This window comes from Columba livia, chromosome W (genome assembly GCF_036013475.1).
Source record: "Columba livia isolate bColLiv1 breed racing homer chromosome W, bColLiv1.pat.W.v2, whole genome shotgun sequence".
In the NCBI taxonomy this organism is placed as follows: domain Eukaryota; kingdom Metazoa; phylum Chordata; class Aves; order Columbiformes; family Columbidae; genus Columba; species Columba livia.
Window position 1 is genome coordinate 6,040,977 of NC_088641.1, and position 6,059 is coordinate 6,047,035.

The 6,059-nt window shown below is 45.6% G+C and overlaps 1 pseudogene; it reads left to right on the plus strand.

The window, feature by feature from the left end:
- Nucleotides 1-1,903: 1,903 nt before the first annotated feature.
- Nucleotides 1,904-2,881, plus strand: LOC135577000 (tumor necrosis factor ligand superfamily member 10-like; annotated as a pseudogene).
- Nucleotides 2,882-6,059: the final 3,178 nt, after the last annotated feature.

Below are 6,059 nucleotides of genomic sequence, written 5' to 3' on the forward strand. Positions count from 1 at the left end.
AGACTTGCCTTAGGAGTATTAACCCAATGGCTGGGATCCTGGAAAAGGCCCGTAGGTTATTTCTCTAAACAACTTGATCCAGTAAGTGCTGGATGGCCGGTGTGCTTGCGGGCGGTGGCTGCTACTGTGATATTAATCCAAGAAGTTTGAAAATTGACCATGGGGAAAAAGATTGAAGTATTTGCATCCCACATGGTGACTACGGTATTGGAACAAAAGGGGGGCCATTGGCTTTCCCCAAGCAGAATGATGAAATATCAAGCGATCCTGACAGAACAAGATGATGTTATTTTAAAACAACTAACCTAATGAATCCAGCTGTGTTTTTAAATGCAGAAACTGAAGAAGAGGATTTGGAACATGACTGTGTGTGGAGGTCATCGAATACACCCAAGCAAGTCATCCCAATCTGAAGGATACCCCATTGGAAGAGATGGATTGGGAACTTTTTACTGATGGCAGTAGTTTTGTGGAAAGCGGAGTGCGGTACGCAGGATATGCGATTACTACTGTCAAAACAGTAATCAAAGCCAAATCCCTACCACCAAACACATCAGCACAGAAAGCTGAGCTGATTGCCATAACTAGGGCATTAGAGCTCAGTGAGGACAAAAGGGTCAATATTTGGACTGATTCAAAATATGTGTTCGGTGTTGTTCATGTGCATGGAGCCCTCTGGAAAGAGCGTGGACTACTTTCCTCTCAGGGAACAAACATCAAATACCAGAAGGAAATATTAAACTTGATTAATGCCATTCAAAAGCCATTGCAAGTTGCCATTATGCACTGTAAAGCTCATCAGAGTGGAACATCGAAAATTATTGAAGGAAATCGACTTGCCGATCAGACAGCTCGATCAGTGGCACAACAAGTTTGGACAATGGTGGGTCTTGTCTCCCAGAAGGTAAGAGCAATTGATTTATTACCTTCAGAGGCACCTAAATATTCTACAGAAGATAAGAGATTGGCAAATTTAGTAAAAGCCAGCAAGGATAATTCTGGGTGGTATGTAACCATCCCATGGACAAGTTGTGGTGCCAATTACAACTATGAGAGGAATACTTCAGGCGGAACACCAGAAGTGTCATTGGGGTGCAGAAGCATTGGTAACATATCTGAGAAAACGGATTATCTCAGTCCAGATGTTAACAATGGCAGTCTATCACAGCTAAGTGTGAAATTTGCTTGAAAATAATCCTTTAGTAAAAAGAAAGATAGATATGGAGAAAATTAAGACAGGAGTACAACCAGGAGATTATTGGCAAATAGATAGGTGGAACTCCCCAGAACTCGAGGATTCAGATATCTATTAGTTGGGGTAGATACCTTTTTAGGATGGCCAGAAGCCTTCCCTTGTCGCACCAACCAGGCACAGGAAACTGTAAAATGGTTACTAAGGGAAATAATCCCTAGATTTGGGGTACCACTGGGAATATCATCTGATAGGGGACCACACTTTGTTGCTCAAGTGGTAACACAGTTTGGGAATTAAATGGGAATTACATACCCCATGCATGGAGACCCCTGTCTAGTGGACAGGTGGAGAGAAAGAAAAAAAAAAAATAAAAAAAATAAAATAAAAAAAATAAAAAAAATCAAACCTAAAAAGGCAACTTAGCAAGATTTGTCAGGAACCAAAAATTCAATAACGCTGAAGCTGTTGCGTATTAGGATTAAACCTAGGAGCGGAATGTTAGTAAGCCCATACGAAATTCTGTATGGCAAACTATATGAAGCACCTGATCCAAATCCAAGTGTGTATGTAAAGGGTAATCAGAATTTATACAATTAAGTGTTTCGTTTGCTAACAGTGGGACAGCAGCGGGTGAACCCCAGCCCGGCCCCCTCTGCCGCCAGAGGGAACAGTGCAGCACTGCGTGGGGACCAGCCCTGCCCGGCCGTGATGCTGCCCGCAGCCGGTCCCAGCCCTGGGCAGACCTGCGGGGCCATGCTGGTCGCCACCGTGTTCCTGCAGTCTGTCTGCGTGGCTGTCACCTTCCTCTACCTCACCAACAAGCTCAAACAGCTCCAGGACATGTATTCCAAGAGCAGCATCGCTTGTCTCACTAGGGAGGAAATGGGAAATTTCATCCAAAACTTGGATATAACTGAAAGTGAAGACAGAGCAGCTGACCCCTGCTGGCAAGTAAAGTGGCACCTGGGAAAGGTAATTAAAAGGATGTCGAAAAGCTACGAGGAAAACATATCTGCAGTCAACGCTGACATAGTGCTGACGCTGTCACAGACCAATGGGCAGCAGCCATGTGGTCCCATCAACAGGACTGCGGCATATCTGATGGGCGACAGCAACAGGAAGAATTCCCTGTCCCCACGCATAGATTCCTCACCCGGGAGAGGGAATGGAAAAAAAAACAAACAAACAAAAAAAAAAAAACAAAAAAACAAAACAAACAAACAAACAAAAAAAAACCAAAAACAAAACAAAACAAAACAAAACAAAAAAACAGCACACCTGGGAATCATCAAGAAAAGGCCACTCTTTCCTTTACAATGTGGAACAGAGAAATGGCGAGTTAGTGATACCCCAGACAGGCTTTTACTACATCTACTCATAAACTTATTTTTGTTTCTGTGAAAACGAGAACAAGGATTCAGATTTGTTAGCACAAGTCAGGAACCCCAAACAGCTCGTCCAATATGTTTACAAATTGACTAATTATGCAGAGCCCATTTTGCTCATGAAAAGTGCAAGAACAAGCTGCTGGTCTAAGAAGGCAGAGTATGGGCTTTACTCCATCTACCAAGGTGGCGTGTTTCAGCTGAAAAGAGAGGACAGGATTTTCGTCTCCATCAGTAATGGTGACATAGATGACATGGACAAAGAAGCAAGTGTTTTTTTGGAGCCTTTACGATTGCTTAAAAGATTAAAACCGTGCTCCAAAGAAGCCATGATGACGGTCAGTTGTTAAAAGAGCTGATTAAAATGGAGTGAAAATGCATTGTCTAGGAATAGAAAAGCATTTTCAAAGGAGGGAAATGTTATAGTTGTAACTAAGTTTTGTAAACTATATCCAAGATTCTTACCTTATATTGAGGCTTTGCAGGTTGTATACAAAAAGAGAACTGAAAGTTAGTCCTCAGTTAGTCCTTATCTTATCTTGAAAGGATAGGATGTGCTGAGAATGCACATCTAAGAAATCCAAGAATTTTACATGATTTCACAACGAACATAGGAATAGTGCGCATGTGCGGTGACAAAAGGTGAAAAGTACACGGGCGAAGAAGACTTCTTACTTCATCCTGAAGACCCCCTGAACGACCACCAGAGGACACTGTGCATGCTTAGAGTAGTTTCAAGGTTTTGCAACTGATCACAGAATCACAGAATCGACTGGGTTGGAAAAGACCTCAGAGATCATCGAGTCCAACCCTTGGTCCAACTCTAGTCCGTTTACTAGATCATGGCACTAAGTGCCATGTCCAATCTCAGTTTAAAAACCTCCAGGGACGGCGAGTCCACTACCTCCCTGGGCAGGCCATTCCAATGCCTGACCACTCTCTCTGTAAAGAATTTCTTTCTAATATCCAGCCTAAATTTCCCCTGGCAGAGTTTAAGCCCATGCCCCCTTGTCCTATTGCTAAGTGCCTGGGAGAAGAGACCAATCCCCACCTGGCTATAACTTCCCTTCAGGTAGTTATAGAGAGTGATGAGGTCACCTCTAAGCCTCCTCTTCTCTAGACTAAACAACCCCAGCTCCCTCAGCCTCTCCCCATAGGTCTTATGTTCAAGTCCCTTCACCAGTCGTGTTGCTCTTCTCTGGACCCGATCCAGCACTTCAATGTCTTTCCTGAACTGAGGGGCCCAGAACCGAACACAATACTCCAGGTGTGGCCTCACCAATACAGAGTACAGGGGAAGGATCACTTCCCTTGTCCTGCTGACCACGCTATTTTTGATACAGGACAGGATACCGTTGGCCTTCTTGGCCACCTGGGCACACTGTTGGCTCATGTTGAGCTTCCTGTCAATTAGTACCCCCAGGTCCCTTTCTGTCTGACTGCTCTCCAGCCACTCTGTGCCCAGCCTGTAGCGCTGCAGGGGGTTGTTGTGACCAAAGTGCAGGACCCGGCACTTGGCCTTATTGAACTTCATCCCATTGGAATCAGCCCATTTATCCAGTCTATCCAGATCCCTCTGCAGAGCCCTCCTGCCTTCCAGCATGTTGACACTCCCCCCTCAACTTAGTGTCATCAGCAAATTTGCTGATGATGGTCTCAATCCCCTCATCTAAATCGTCAATAAAGATGTCAAACAGGACTGGACCCAACACTGACCCCTGGGGAACACCACTAGTGACTGGCCGCCAGCTGGATGCAGCCCCATTCACCAGCACTCTCTGGGCCCGGCCCTCCAGCCAACTCTTAACCCAGCGTAGAGTACACTTGTCCAAGCCATGGGCTACCAGCTTTTGCAAGAGTATATTATGGGAGACAGTGTCAAAGGCCTTGCTGAAGTCCAGATAGACCACATCCACAGCTTTCCCCTCATCCACCAGGTGAGTCACCTGATCATAAAAGGAGATCAGGTTGATCAGACAGGACCTGCCCCTCCTAAACCCATGCTGGCTGGGTCTGATCCCTTTTCCATCCTGAAGGTGCTGTGTGATTCCATTCAGGATGATCTGCTCCATAACCCTGCCAGGCACCGAGGGCAGGCTGACAGGCCTGTAGTTGCCAGGGTCAGCTCTGCAGCCCTTTTTGTGGACTGGGGTAACATTGGCCAATTTCCAATCATATGGGACCTCCCCAGTGAGCCAGGACTGTTGGAAGATGATGGAGAGCGGCTTGGCAAGTTCTTCTGCTAGCTCCCTCATCACCCTAGGATGGATCTCATCTGGTCCCATAGACTTGTGAGGATCCAGATGGCTCAGTAAATCACCAACTATTTCCTCCTGGAATACAAGGGGCCTATTTGGCTTCCTATCTCCGTCAACCACCTCCAGAGATGAGTTGTCCTGAGGGCCACCTGTCTTACTGGTAAAAACTGAGGCAAAGTAGGTATTGAGTACCTCAGCTTTCCCCTCATCTTTGTTAACTATATTTCCCTCAAAGTCCAACAGAGAATGGAGGTTTTCCTTGCCCCTCCTTTTGTTATTAACATATTTGAAGAAGGACTTTTTATTATCCCTGACAGAATTGGCCAAATTAACTTCAAATTGCACTTTTGTTTCCCTGATTTTTATTTCCATAAATTCTTCATAAGTAGCCAGCCCTTTTTTCCACAGTCGGTAAAGTCTCTTTTTATTTCTGATTTCATTCAGAATCTCCCTGTTTAGCCAAGCCGGTTGTCTTCCCTGCCGGCTAGCCTTTCGGCACACTGGTATAGCCTGTTCCTGTGCACTCAAAACCACCTGCTTGAAGCATGTCCAACCCTCCTGGGCCCCCTTGTTTTTAAGCATTGTTTCCCAGGGTATGCTCTGAACTAGACTTCTGAATAGGCAAAAATCTGCCCTCCGGAAGTCCAGCGTAGAGGTTTTGTTAATGGTTCTCCCTGCATCTCTGAGTATTGAAAATTCTGTGATTTCATGGTCGCTATGCCCCAGGTGGCCTCCAACCACTACATCTCCCACCAGCCCTTCTCTGTTTGTAAACAGTAGGTCTAGCGGGGTCTTGCCCCTGGTGGGCTCATTTACCAGCTGATGAAGGAAATTGTCCTCTATACACTCTAGGAACTTCCTAGACTGCCTCTTCTGTGCAGTATTGAGCTCCCAGCAGATATCCGGCAGGTTAAAGTCACCCACAAGAACAAGGGCCGTCGATTTTGAGACATCTGCCAGCTGCTTGTAGAATAATTCATCTCCTTCATCGTCCTGTTTGGGCAGTCTGTAACAGACACCCACGAGGATGTCAGCCTTGTTGAACTCTCTAACATATAAAGCCACCCCTCTACCTCTTCTACCCTGCCTATCTTTTCTGAAGAGCTTGTAGCCACACATAGCAGCACTCCAGTCATATGAGTCATCCCACCATGTTTCTGTGATGGCAACTATGTCATAGCTTTCCTGCTGCACAATGGCTTCCAGCTCCTCTTGTTTGTT